General features: G+C 39.0%; 1 pseudogene; it reads right to left on the reverse strand.

Annotated features, from left to right (window-relative positions):
- Window positions 1-3,888: 3,888 nt before the first annotated feature.
- On the reverse strand, window positions 3,889-11,369 carry LOC130852372 (60S ribosomal protein L36a-like; annotated as a pseudogene).
- Window positions 11,370-15,179: the final 3,810 nt, after the last annotated feature.

The raw sequence follows: 15,179 nt of genomic DNA on the forward strand, positions 1-15,179 counted from the left end.
GTGAGTACTTTCAAGAGGGTTTTCTTTTCTGGATACTCAGGATACAGCAATGAGCACAACATATCATCATCTAACATGCAGGTATTCTGCTCTGTTTGAAGGTAAATTTACAGAATTTGTCTTAGATTTGATGTTAGATTTGTGAGGGGGAGACCAGGATGGAGTCTAAGCCACCGGAAGGATACAGTTGCCATAAACTGAGATGGAAAATGTCCCAGGAGGAGCAGGTTTAGAGAAGAGGAATGGGAGCTCAGCTTGGATCACATAAAGCTTGAAATACCTGTCAAAGTCCAAGAGGGAAGGTTAAAGAGGCAGGTAAATGTGAGTCCACATTTGGGGGGTTGGGAGGTCTGAGCTAGAAAAAAAAAATAGTGATACATAAAGCCATGAGGCTAGAGGTGCTCACCAAACTAATACACAAAGATATAAAAATCAAGGCATTCAAGAGATGAGCCCTGGGGCTAACCAAAGCCACAAGACAGAATGCAAGCTAAGGGAAGAAAAACATTTGCAGCAAGAGATCGCAATCAACTGTATCAAATTCTGCTGCTAGGTCAAGTAAGATGAAGATTAAGAACTGACCATGGGACTTAGCAACTTTTTGGTTTTGTCTTCTATTCCAGAATCATCTCACTAACTGTCCAGGCTTCATTTCAGAGATTTCTCATCTTTCTCCCGCTATGCTCTGCTTCTCAACATGAAGAATAAAGACACAGTGTTCTTATGTTTAGGGGCCTGTGAGATGCACAGACAACTCCCCTAAATTTAGGAATGTTACTTCCATTTCTTATGCCTTTTCTGTCTGAAAAAACCTCTCGCTCATTTTTTTCTTCTCACTTTATGAAAAAGGGCCATTGATCTATAAAAACTGGTTTTTTAAAGTTTGTATTAGCAACTGATTGAGAATCAAAAGGACATCATACAACAGAAATTTAAGTAGAATTGAAAACTGTTGTATTATAATTCCTTAAAAGGAGGAACAAGTGGTCGAGGTAGAGGACAGGACTACAGCATGGTGACCACTGTCTGAGAGGACTTTCGGGGATGCTTAGAATTTTGCTGTGCTTAATGGCCCTCACTTCCAGCTTGTCTTAGAGCTCACTTCCCCTGACATGGCCTCCTGTGACATAAGATCATCAGAAAGGAAAGTGCCGAGATACTTTGAAATTACCTCTTGGGATTTTCTCTTTCTCAGCTGTAATATTGAAATTAGGCCTGGAATTATATGAGTTGAATTTCTTTTTTAATTTTCAGAATCTGTAACACTATCATTTTATCTTCTATAGCTTGAATGCTTTATTTTTAAAATTTCTGATTCTGCTGAAGTATTTTTGTTTGCGATGCTTGCCATCTCTTTGCCTTCTATCTGAATGAGATTTTGAAACACAGGCTAATTGATTAATTCTTAAATAAGATTTACAGCGGTTTCTTTCACAGTCTTGAGTTATCATTTCTGAGTAACCTGGATGAGATACATCCCCACTGAACACTGCTGCATTCATTTATTCACTAGGCATGGGTTTATTTACTATTAGGTGCCTGGTACAATGATAGTATTAAACAAGGCAGTTCTTAATTGATGGAGGAGATAAAGAGATGACCCAAAGATGGTGATAATTAGCTTCCAGGAGAAGACAAGAACGTGTCCCAGAGAAGATAAAGGCTTGAGACTTGAAGGATAAGAAGGACTTTTTGGATAATCTAAAAAAAGGGACAAGTATTCCAGGCAGAAAAAATGCACATAGGTCTGAAGGGAATTATGGGCACATATTACAGCTGGTCCCAAAAGGCATTGAGGAGCCTGCAGTAAATGAGCAGGAGATTTAGTCAGGAGTTAGAATATGTAGGATGTTACATACTGAACTGGGGAATTCAGGGTTTTATTTCTTCCTCCAGGGCAGTGGAGAAAGGACTTTTCTCCCTGGGGTGAACTAGTGTATGTGGTATATTATTCACCAGAATCTCAGAGGCTGTAGGTATGGTCTGAACATTTTGAACACACACTCCCTTTGGATATTCTAATATAGCTTTATCTCTCATCCTCATCACATCCTTCCTTCTACAAAGATGTAGGCTTCAGATGCTGTGGAATGAGTCTATCCCCCAGGCATTCTGAGTCTGAGAACCACTGCTGCGAGAGGAAGCTACGGGAGCATTTTCGTCAGGACAACATCATGATCTGATTTCACACTTTCTCCTCCCTCTTCTTGTTTTGCAGATATTGCACCACTAAAACTGAGATGTAGATTTGTCCCAAATTAATAGGAGGTGCTTTCTTTACAAGTGGACAAGGAGCAGCCGTAGTGCAACGTCTGCCCCAGCACTGCCCAGCACGAACAGCAGGAGCAGTCCAACGGCTCTTTAGAGTTTATTAATCAATCCATTTGCTTTATCTAAAAAGTTCATTCATACTGTCTTAAGTGCTTTGCAGTAGTCTCTTGAAAAATACCCTTGAAGTCTCATATTTTCTCCTCAAAATCTGTCAGGCTTGGGAGTGACAAAAAGGGAGAAACTATACAAGCATAAATGGTATATTCACAACTGGACTTAAATAGCAATAGAAGAAAAATTTCATTTTACAAAGTAATTTATTAACTAACTTCTTAAGCAGCAAGTTATCCTCATAATTTGATGTACCAGCTTTAACTAAAAGACTTCTCAGAAACTTATCTTTTGTGTAGTGAAGCTCACAAGTTCTTTAGAACCACAAAAATTTAAAACTGATAAAGATAAAAATGACAAAAATGTAGTTTTGGGACTCAAGTTGGGCAGGATCCCCTTCACAGTTGAGTTATCACGTCCTGCTTCCACACTCACATTCTAACCACGCCCAAGGTCATCAAATAGTACAGTGATGCTGTTACTTGTTAAATAAATTATTGCTAACATTCTGGTTTTGAATCCAAAGAGTTAGGAACTTAACGGAGTTTTTTTCACAGCAGCCGACAGCCCTCCTACAGCTTTCTACCATCTAGTGAGAATCATTTCCTTGGAGCAGTGTTTAAATATACTGTGGAACGCTGCTGCTCTGAGAGAGAAGTAACACCTCCAAAGAGTTGAAGGAAGCCTGTGGGACACAGATACCAAATGGCTATTGATTGAATGTTTGGTAAATGAAGGCCATTTCTAAACGGAGGTCAGCTCCACCCAAGCGGCTGAAGCCGTGCTTGTGTGAAAGACAGCACCACCTAGTGGGAGGAGAGTCACACAGGAATGGATGCCCGCTGGTTTGCTTTCCAGTTCTGTATTTTGAACTCTTCTAAGACCTACGTGAGCGCAGTGAATACATCAGTCTCTTTTCACAACTGGCTTAACTAGATGGTCTCCAGCTGAGCCTCAACGCCGTTTTGGAGTGACTTGCCACCTAGTAATTATAATGATGGCCAATATTTATTATAACCAAGCATTATATCTTGTTATAACCAAGCATTATGCTAAGACCTTTCCTCAGGGTTTCTGTGTACAGTTGTGCAGGTTGCACCCTGCACAAGGATGCTTGGGTGAAGGAGCAAGGGGACTGAAATCCATGGTCATCTCCAATCACTGATATGAGTGCCCTGAAGATGGGTTGTACCGACCTGTAGAGAGGATTGAGATTTTCTAAATTGCACCGAGGAGCTGTATTATGAAGCCCTAGTCTTGTATGTGCATTAACTCACATTTAATCCTCACAACTTTCCTGCAAAGTAGGTATGATATTATCATGGTCATTTTTCAAGGAGGAAGTAAGACTCAGGGGGTTAGGTAAAGTTTGCATAGCTAGTAGGGGCAGAGCTAGGATTTTTTTTTTTTTTTAGGAATATTACTGTATTTATTCTCATACAGGCAATTTTTCTATAACTTCAACATTTTCCTCTCAAAAACAGAAGAACAAAATATTCACAAAGCTTAGAAGTAGATCACTTGGCCCTTTCTCTTCTTACCTCCTCCAAGTTCAAACTGCTTGCGTCTCTTAATGGCCAGCGTCCTCTTGGATCTGCAGTAGGGCTCCACACATTCAAGCCTCGGCATGATCTTCTCTGTGGTTTTAGTCTTCTTCTGGAAAACTGGCTTTGCTTGCCCACCGTAGCCACTCTGCTTCTGATCATAGCCTCTTTCGCTGGACATACTGGGAATCTTCGCCCTTCCTATACTGGGTCACTTTGTGAGGCTGATGCTTTCCACACTCCTTACAGAAAGTCCTTCGGGTTTTAGGTACATTGACCATCTTTACATTAGAGGTGTCTTCACGATGAAAACTGGAAAACGGACGTCCCCCCGGAGCTAGGATTTTAACATAGACAGGCTTGGCTGTGTGCCGGATGCCTCCCAGGAGTGTGAGTGCAGGTGTGTGTGTGCATTGGTGCTCCCATGTAGAATCACTGCCCTCCCCCTTCCCATGCTGGAGTGAGAGATGTTGTGCAGTATCTTTCCATTGCAGAGTAGCCCCTGCTCAAGTGGCTCAAAGCAGAGGCACACTCAGAGCTGTCCCTGTACCTGGCAAGTTTGATTGTAATGGCTGCTTTGCTCCGTGATTCAAGCAACTCAACAAAGTAGCCAAACCAAAAATTTACCAAGCACTGCCATAGAGACCCGGGCGTTGTCATGCCCCTCAAGACTTCACCTGCCACCTTAGCGTAACTTGCTTGCTCTCTAATCAGGCTCTGCACATTCTTCCCTCTGTGTCCTAGTCACACTGTGGCCTGTCTCATATGCCCTCAGCGCTGCTCCCCATTTCTGCCTGTAGCGGTCCTTCTGCTCCTTTAAGACCAGCTTAAATCTTCTTTCTCCATCTCTGTGAAGTTCTTCTAACCCTGTCAGAACTCATCGCTTTTTCTCCTTTATTTTCTGATTATGTATTTCTGTTTGTTTGCCTTGCATTGTAATCATTTATGCACATTTCTTACATGAGGTTTTCACTTGTAACCTCTGAGGACGTAGGGGGTAACACGTGGGATTTGCACAACGTGGGTGTTCAATGAATGTGAATTGAATTGAAAGCCTGGAGACCTAAACAACAGCAAGAGAAACCTGCAGCTTCACCATATGTTTAAGGTTATTACTTAAACTAAATGTCTAAAGAGGAACTTCATAATACAGGGAAAGATAAGCTGGGAGTCTTAAGGCAAATCCACAATGCCTTCTAAAACATAATAGATCTGTTTTTAATAAAGACCTACTCAATAATTTAATTAGTGTGATTTGCCATAATTAACTCAGCTCCCAAGAGCTGAACCAGTTATAGATTTGCAAATCCCTTGGTTCCAGGCAAGCTGCAACCTAGTTCTGAGTTGATTTTAAACTTTCACTTTGACTACAATTAACTATTAGGCCCTCAGGCTAAAGTCAGGCAGAAATTAAATAAAAGGAAACAAATAGAAAAGCCATTCAGGATACTTCTGAGGATATTTATGGAGCTTTTGTTTCACACAGAAGTGACTTGGTAATGAAAAAAAGAATTCAGAGAATATAACTATTATAAACTCCGCAGTGAGTATATAGAAATGTAGAAATGTAGCAATAAATATTCATCTAACAAATAAATTTAAGATCCTTATTCTTCAATCCTAAGAAGATAATTTCATCTAAGATTTTTCCCAATTAAGCTTTTAAATTATCAAAGAAAAACATGTTGTTACTACGGAATCAATGTACTCTAATATAACTGGTAAAATAAATATGACCCACATTTTTATATATTGGATAACATCTACTATTAATACTGTTACTTGATTCTTAACCTTTGCATATAAAATACCTCACATATAAATCGTGGTACCATGGATTTATATTAATTAAGAGAAACAAAAACTGGATATTTCAGACAGGAAATAAGAGAAATTAGAATTCATAAAGTTTCCAGATTGGCAATGATTCAGGAGGGTGGGTAGACTGGATGTAAAATTCTAATCATTTCACTGAGGAAGAAAAGGGTGGCTGAGGCATTGAAAGAAATTACCGTGGTTCACTGCAATCTCTTTCATGAGCTCAGATACTAAAAGGGACTATATGAAAGATAGCTCCTATAATACGGATAAACAAAAAGATCAGTGATGATAATGTTAAAAGCTAAAGAATCACATTAACTGAGGTGACATGAATGAATGAATGGTTGAATGAATAAGTGCTAAAACTATAGAACTTTTTAGAGAACAGTTCTTTAAAGAGAAAGAAGTAGAAGCAGGAAAGAGCGGTATATTCACAGTTTAGGTGAATGGCAAATATTAAAACGACAGGTATCCAGGTCCAGGCAAGTTACGTCCTAGAGACTGAAAAACAGCCAGCTCTGGTCACAGAAATACTGTTGGTAAAGTCTGAGCAAGATAGAGAATGAAAGAGGTATCGGGAAGCTTTGGAAAGGTAAATGTCATGATTTTTTTAAACTGAAGCAAAATATAAGCAGGTAGTTTGTGAGCTGTTAGGACAGAACTAGACTACTGAGTATGGATTGTGAATAATTTTTATCATTTGAACTTTATTTTACTATTCATATATCCTTTTCTTCATTCAACATTTTAAAAGTAATTTCTATGTGCAAGGTACTATGCTTGGCATATGTATAACTGAATTGCTTTGCTGTACATCAGAAATTGCTGATGTATAACAAATCAGCGTAAATTCAGATGTGATTTAATAATCACCTATGGGGAAAAAAAAAAAGAAACTGCTAAGGGATTAATTCAGCCAAACGATAAATGACTGGGGTAACTGTAACATATGGATTAGCAGTGATGGAGGTCGATGCCTCAAAATAGGCCACTTTGGCATGTTGATTATTTTGAATTAAAGTTACAGAAGAAACAGCTGACATGAGAGGAACACTCTGACCCTTTTTGCTCCCCTGAAAATAGGAAATAAATCTCCCATACGCAAGGCACCTTCCCTGTACCAGAAGGCAAAGAGACATCCTTATCTCCAGAGATATGAAGTTCAGGACCGAGAAAGCTGTATAAACAAAACTTGTTACTTCTTTACCAATTTACTACCTCAAGCCCAAACTTCTTTGTCTTGTCAATTCTTCACAAATGTATTGTTTCTTTGTCTAAAAGATATAAAAGCTGCCTGCTTTGGTCACTTCTTTGAGTCTCATATTTCTATGACCTGTACATGCAAAATTAATTTTCCCCCCTGTTAATCTGCCTTGTGTCAATTTCATTATTAGAGCAGCCAAAATAACCAAGAAGCATAGAGGGAAAATTTCCCATCTTTGACAGCAGAGAATATTGAAAAAACATACTTAACTGTAGAAACTAATAACAAATGTAGGAATTAGGGTTACAGAACAGGATGTTGATGTTATATGTCCTGACAACACAGATATAATTAACATGAATATGGGACAGAAAGGAAAAGAAGGTAAGTGGCATTGATGGCTTCATCTGGTGTAGCTGGGAGTAAGATGATAAAAGTAAATCTGACATACCAAATCATGGGATTATAAAAATATTTAACATATGAAGGTGAACACTAAGAAAAGCAATATTTTTTACTAAAATTGGGCGAGAGAGGAAATGCACAGCAAGGGAAACAAAAAAGGAATGTTATAATTTTATCAGTTGTTCCTAGAAGGAAACTAACAGGTACTGTCTAGGAAAATTAGAAACCAAGAGAGATAAGTAATATTATAAATATAATCATGAAACAAAAAATAAAGTCTTCCTAAATATCTGAAGAATTACATAAAAAATAACAGATTCCATAGGAAAAGATATTTTTAAAAACTACAAAAAAGAGCAAACATATCTGTCATATCATTTAATGTAAATGAGCTTACCAGTGATTAAGAAAAGGATCAATTTGACATATTTATGGTTAATTTTTACCTTTCTCTCCATATTTTTCTCTCATCTTAAATGGAGCCCAAGGGGGCTGGAAGGAAATAGAGTAGGATCGAAATCCAATAAAATCTTCAAGACTGAAATAGAAAAATAAGATAAAATAAACTAGAATAAAAAGAGTCTTGTGGAGGAAAATGAGACTGTAAGTATTTAAACATATTATGAACTGCCTGCTACTGGCTAAGAAATGAATCCATTCTTCAAGAAACAATATTGGTAGAAGATCTTTTGAACAAAACACAGTAGGTTAAGGAATCAACTGCCTAGCTGTCTGAATGAATTGCTGGAGTAAACAGAGATTACTAAAAAATAAACAAAAATTAAATAGTGCAGCCTCAGGCCAAAGATATGCATGTGAAGAAGCGAGAATAGCTTATGCCCAAGCTCTGGAACACTTCTTCAGAGCCTGGTTGAATATTTTCCTTCAGTGATCTTTAAGAAAAAACAAGATATTGATGGTAAGAAAAAAAAAATTAGGGTTCTCAAGTCCATGTTTCTTTCATCACTTATGATCGCTGATGATTCCCTCAAAGCTGTAACAATATATCAATTGATTTCGCTATATTTATTAGGTCCACCTACTTTCTGACTAGCTCTGTAGAAAGTGCCGTGGGAAAGTACAAGAAGTAGAAATCATGTTTTCTGCTCTCAAAACTAGCAAAGAGGAAGCAGAAATCAAACTATTTCTAACCCATGTAGTACTAACTTAGAGGACATAGGAAATCAGAGAAAGGAGAAATAGGTGAGCTAAAGTTAGTGGTGTGCTGGTAATTTTGTTTGTTTGTTTTATTGAGGTATAATTGACAACACTGTATCTATTTAAAGTATACAATGTGATGATTTGATGTATGTATATATTGTAAAATGACTGCCATAATCAAGTTAACACATCCATCACCTATCACCTCACAGTTACCGTTTTTTTTTTTTTTTTGGTGAGAAGAGCCAATATAAATGATAAATAAATACATGAAAAGATGTTCGGCATCAATAAGCCATTAAGGAAATGCAAATTACAACCACAATGAGACATAACTACACATCTGCTAGAATGACTAAAAAAACAACAAAAAAAAGTGACAACATCAAATACTGGCAAAAATGTGGAAAATTGGATCGTTCATGCATAGCTGGTAGAAATGTAGAATGATATAGCCACTTTGGAAAATAGTTTGCCTGTTTCTTAAAAACTTAAATATAAAGCTACCATACAACCCAGCAATTGCAGTTCTGAACATTTAGACCAGAGCAATGAAAACTTACATTGACTGAAAAATCTGAATACGAACGTTCATAGCAGCTTTATTTGTAATGGCCCAAAACTGGCGACAACCTGGATGTCCTTTGACAGGTAAATGGTTAAACAAACAGTGGTATATCCATAGCGTGGAATACTACTCAGCAACAGAAAGGAATGAACTACTGATACACCAACAATCTGCATGGATCTTCAGAGGATTATGCTGAGTGAAGAAAGTGAATTCCAAAGGGTTACATACTGTATGATTTCATTTATAGAACATTCTTAAAATGGAGAACAGATTAATGGTTGCCAGGAGCTAAAGAGGGAGTGAATGGGAGGGAATTGGGAGTAGGTATAAAAAAGCAATATGAGAGACTCTTACCGTAATGGAAGTGTTCTGTATCTTAACTGCATAAACGTCAATATCCTGTATAAATGTTAACATCCCTTCCCAAATTAAAAAACAATACTGAATAACAGTCCAAATGATTGAGGCTTTCTCTGTATAGGTGTAATAAACTGTTCCCAAATCATCTGAACTTCACCAACCACAACACGGTCACCTAGTGTGCTATTGGAGGCTCTGAAATATTTCCATTTCAATGGAAAATTTAAAATAATTTTTTATCAGGTAAATATATAAATGGAAACAAATATCATTGCGACATATATTGACCTGAATGCCCTGGAAAACAGTCTGGAACAGCTAGGGGTTCTTGAACTACCTGCCAGAAAATGTTGATCTAGTCCTACCATCATGAGCTTTACAGAGGGAGATATTCATCTGGATCCAGAAAAGTTAAAGGAACTTCCTGAGCCATAGAGCTGGTAAACGGTGGAGCTAATAATATTCCTGCTTAAAATTCTTTTTAGTTCATGGTTATTTTGAGTAAAAGGCCATATGGGTGGGGTATATGTATTAGAAGAAGGAATATATAAATTTCAGTGGGAATGGAGAAAAGGCAGGGCTGAAGAAGTAGGATACATAGCCTACTTGATTTCTGCCACATTAAAATAGAGAGGGAGAAATTGCTTGGTATCTCTCTTGTATTATGTCCCTTGCAGAATTAATAGCGGGTTAACTGAAGGAGTCTTTAGGGCCAATCTGCTCAGACCAATCTGTCACGGTGGCTTGGTTCAAGCCTACAGGTAAAGGTAAGCAGGCATACCTACTGGAGTAAGCGAGGACACGGAAAGCTTTCCTTGCCCATGCTTAGAATATCCCCAAAATAAAGGCTGGTCAAGAAGGCATCACCAGACTGCTGACATGAAGATTGTACCTGCAGCAGCCCCTGCAGGCCTCTGTGGAAGGGACAGTCTGGGAAGGGTGGGGGTGGAGAGATGGGCTGGAGAAAAGGGACTATGGCCATGGTTGTAAACTCTCGGTATGGTTGACAAGAAGTTAATCATACCCCATCAAAACACACTTTTTCTTAGACCAAAAGGTAATAGCAGCGATCATTACCTACTTCTAACTTCTCACTGTCTAAGTTATCCATAGTAAGGCCCTTCCATCACACTCTAGTTCTCTTCTGCACCCTCTTTCTTATAATTTACCAGAAAAATCAATTATATTTAATATGCCTGCCTCTCAGTTTCCTCAAGAGTCTTACCACTGGGACTTCCCTGCTGGTCCAGTGGCTAAGACTCTGAGCTCCAAATGCAGGGGGCCTGGGTTCTATCCTGGTCAGGGAACTAGATTCCACATGCCACAACTAAAGACCCCGTGTGCCACAACTAAGACCTGATGCAGCCAAATAAATAAATAAATAAATAAATAATAAAAAAAAAGAGTCACCACCATGTCCCCTACAACCATCACAGCTATACTGTACTTGTAGGATATTATTTGAATTCCATTTAGCTTCCCTCTTCCACCTTGTTGGTTAGCCTTGAGCTACTGGGGGTATGCTGGTTCCATGCCTTCTAGGAAAATATTCTAACTGCCTAACTTCGGGTAAGATCCGTCCCTTCACAAAAGAGTCTGTATCATCAAGAAGCAGTGTAAGAGGTCCTAACCCTTCCAGTTAATTTTGGAGAAACAAGAAATCCTGTATTGGATAGGCTAGAGGTCCTGCAGATCAAATTGTGTTGCAGATTTTAACTCAATCACCTGGCCTGCTAACTTTATTTGCAGAGGAACTTTCCAACATCTATCTCCTTCCAGAGGAGGATTCCAACATGTATCCCTCTGTGAACTCTTACCTAAGAATATAGTGCATTTGGTGCCCTTGCTACTCACATTAAGACATTCCCAAATCCTCTTCTGAAATCACAGATGCCAAGGCTGATTTCCCTTTGTAGCTCATTTTACTGCCACTGGCCATAGGACGCCGCTATCAAGCTTCCTCCATATATAGCCCCGCACGCTTCCAGAGAGATTAGCTCAGAAAACCTACACATTTTCCCACCACGTAAAACTGGTTAGCTATGCAGTACCTTAGCCAGGATCAGCTAGGTCTATTTAGCAGTGGTGTCTTTAACAAATGTGGCATGGCAGAAGCCTGAACCGAAAGTTACAACCAATGAGAACACATGCACCTTTTATAATCCCATGATTCTACATTCTAGAACACATCCCACAATGACAAAAATTCTTAGAATCTGGAGGGACAGGGAACAAAGGCTGTGACCTCATAAATTTCCATTCATCTAAGTTCCAGTGACTATTTCAGCATTATCTGGTTTGAAAAAGCACATTTCCTCCCAGCCCTACTGTGGTTTCCTGAATCTAATCTAATGTGTCCAAATAAATATGTCACCTTTGTAGAAGCAAACGGGTGCATCAGATGATTTGTTCCCAATCAATAGTTTCTTTATATTTATGTATGTGTGTATATTTATGCACACATGTGTGTATCTTTAAAATGCCATTATTAACGCATTCATATTCATTACCATATATTTACTCTGTCCTGAATTGTAATTGTGGATGATTTAAATACTACAAGTTGGAAATTATGATGGAAGTTATGGTAAAGGCTAATTCTTGGTTAATCTGAACTGGAAAGATTATATCCCCATAACTCATGTTTCTAGGGACAGCTATCCTAAGAGAGGAGCATATGATCAAACTAATCTATTACTCAGTGTTAGTCTGTAGGGTTGCTGTAACACAATATCACAAACTGAGTGGCTTAAACAGCATAAAAATTATTAGCAGCCATTTGGAGGCTAGAAGTCCAAGATCAAGGAATCAGCAGGGTTGATTTCTTCCAAGGGCCAAGAGACAGAACCCATTCCATCCCTCTCCCCTAACTTCCAGTGGTTTTCTGGAAATCTTTGGTGTCCCTTGGCTTGTAGAAATATCACCCCAATCTTTGCCTTTATCTTTGTATGGCGTGCTCCCTGTGTATATCATTTGTGTCCAAATTTTCCCTTTTAATAAGGACACCAGTCATATGGGGCAAGGGCCCACTCGAGTGACCTCATCTTTAATTATATCTTCAATGACCCTGCTTCCATATAAGGTCACATTCCAGTGTAATGGGGGTTAGGACTTCAACATATGAATTTTGAGGGGACGTCATTCAAATTCACTCACAGCTTTCAGTCATGGGTTTGGCACATCTTCAGCTCACTACTGTAAAATTATTCCCTAAAGTGATTATACCAATTCACCCCATCAGCAGTGTGTGAGTATTCCTGTTGCTTCACATTCTTGCTAACACTCGGTATTGTCAGTCCTTAATTTTTGTCCATAAGATGGCAGTAAAATTATAATTAATTTGCATTTCCTTGTTTAATAGGGAGGTTGAGTCCTTTTTACATCTGTTGATAGTTTCTGTTTCCATTTCCATCAATTGTCTATTCCTTTTGCTTATTTTTCTATTGTATTCACTAAAAACATATTAATTGGGTGCCTATTATGTACCAGGTACTATTTCAGGCACTTGAGATATGGTAGGAAAAAAATTTCTATCCACATATGGCTTATATTCTAGAAAGGGCGATATACAAAAATATAAGTAAGATAATTAGATAGCATGTTAGAAAGTGATAAGGACTATAAAGAAAACTGAAGCAGAGAAGAGGGTAAGGAGTGTCTTCGTGGTGATCTGCAGTTTTAAATCTCATGGCCAGGGCGGGCTACATTGCAAAGGTAATACTGTGCAAAGATTTGAAAGGGGTGAGAGAGTGAGCCATGTGCCCATCTGCTGGAAGCATTTTCCAAGAAAAGGGTTAGAAGAGCAGCTACCTGAGTAGAGAGAGGGGGAATAGGAGGTTAAATCTGAGAGGTGAGGAGCAGAGGGACAATGATTCAGGACATTGTAGGCAGATGCAAGGACTCTGGCTTTTGCATCTTGAGTGAAAAATCATGGAAGAATTTTGAGTAAAGTATTTTCTAAAAGGATTATTCTAGCTACTGGGTTGACCATAATAACAGCAAAATAAAAAATGACAAAATCACTTACGTGGTTCTATGTTCCATGCACTGAGTCAGGCATTTTACATGTACTTAACTCATTTAATGTATTCCAGAGAGGGAGGCAAAAATGGAAGCAGGAAGACCTGTTCTGGTTATTAGGTCTTTTTTTTTTTTTTAATTTTTATTGGAGTATAGTTGCTTTACAATGTTGTGTTAGTTTCTGCTATTCAGCAAAGCGAATCAGTTATACGTATACATATATCTACACCTTTAAAGATTTCCTTCCCATTTAGGTCACCACAGAGCATTGAGTAGAGTTCCCTGTGCTGTAGGTTCTCATTAGTTATCTATTTTATACATAGTAGTATATATATGTCAATCCCAATCTCCCAATTCGTAGTTCTTTTTGTGGTGTGCTCCAAGGACAAAGAACAAGATAAACTCAAAGGGCCAATATTGCGGGAACAAAGAGTTACAGGACTCTTTTATCACTCTGTCACAATGCAACCATTGCAATGTCCCAGAGCCCTCCCAAGCAGCATGCCCTGTCCCTTGCCCATCCCATATAAGGAAAGAGAGCTGCCCCATTTTTCTCCTGCTTAGCACACTAAAAGTATACATACTCTGCACAGTCAGCAGATAATTGCAGGTTCTCTGGCTATAAAAACAGGCAAGCAACCCACGCTCATTGTCGACTTTCCCTGGCTACCAGGAAGCCGGCTCGCTGTTCTTGCAGTGACACTTCTCTCTAATAAACTCTATCTTCCTTGCATTCTGCCTCGTGTCTGAAAATTCTTTTCCAACCCGCGCACAGACTGCAACACTTTTCTTACTGATTTATGGAAATTCCTTATATATTCCAGGCACCACTTATCGTTTGGTGATTATATGTGGTTGCAAATATCTTCTCCCATTCTGTGTGGGTTGTTTTACCATTTAAGTTATATATATTCTCATTTTGCTGTGCTCTTCTCGCATTAACTTTTTAAACAAACGCCCTTTTTAACTCCAGTTTTTAGTTATTTCCTCTTCCCTGCTGCCATTGCACTTGGCACAAACCTCTTTTGGAACACTTTCCAAATTACTTATTAATGCATGTCTTCGTCATTGTTCTGTGAATTCCAGGATGTGAGATGCTGTTTTACAAATTATGTCCCAGAAACTCACATATAAGGGGTGTTCAATACATGTTTGTAGAGGTAAGTGAAAAAAAGGTGTATGGTCCTGGATCACTTCACCTGGGAAAGTAAGAAAATGGATGATGTACTTAAATAAGTGAAATGAAAGAGATCAGGCTTACAGTGGGAAATGTCCTCTGGCTCTGCTTTGGGTCATAAGACTGAGAATGCTGAACTAACCTTTGCACCTAAGAGATTGCTTAGAGGATAGCTCCACAACCACCTTCATCCTACTGCAGGCTACACTGCGTAAGGGAGGAGTTCGCCAACGGTTAAGCCGAATGCAGATTCTCAGACCGACTATGTCGGAGCTTTTTTGCAGCTTGGAGATGCCCCCCAACCTTTGGGCAAGCAATCTACGTGAGACGGAGAGGAACACCTAACAAAGCCCCTTTCCCAAGTGCCTGGTTTAGACGCTTGGGCACTCATTGCGCATGTCAAATTTCCTTTCAGGAATGGGCGGTGCAGAGCCTCAGGGGGCGGAGCCAAGCTGTTTCCAAGGTGACGGAGTGGCGGCCTCGGAGGTGGATTGAGCGGGTCTGAGCGAGTTCCCAGAAGGCTGCGCGTCGCGT

The sequence above is a fragment of the Hippopotamus amphibius genome, chromosome 4, assembly GCF_030028045.1.
Source record: "Hippopotamus amphibius kiboko isolate mHipAmp2 chromosome 4, mHipAmp2.hap2, whole genome shotgun sequence".
Taxonomy (NCBI): Eukaryota; Metazoa; Chordata; class Mammalia; order Artiodactyla; family Hippopotamidae; genus Hippopotamus; species Hippopotamus amphibius.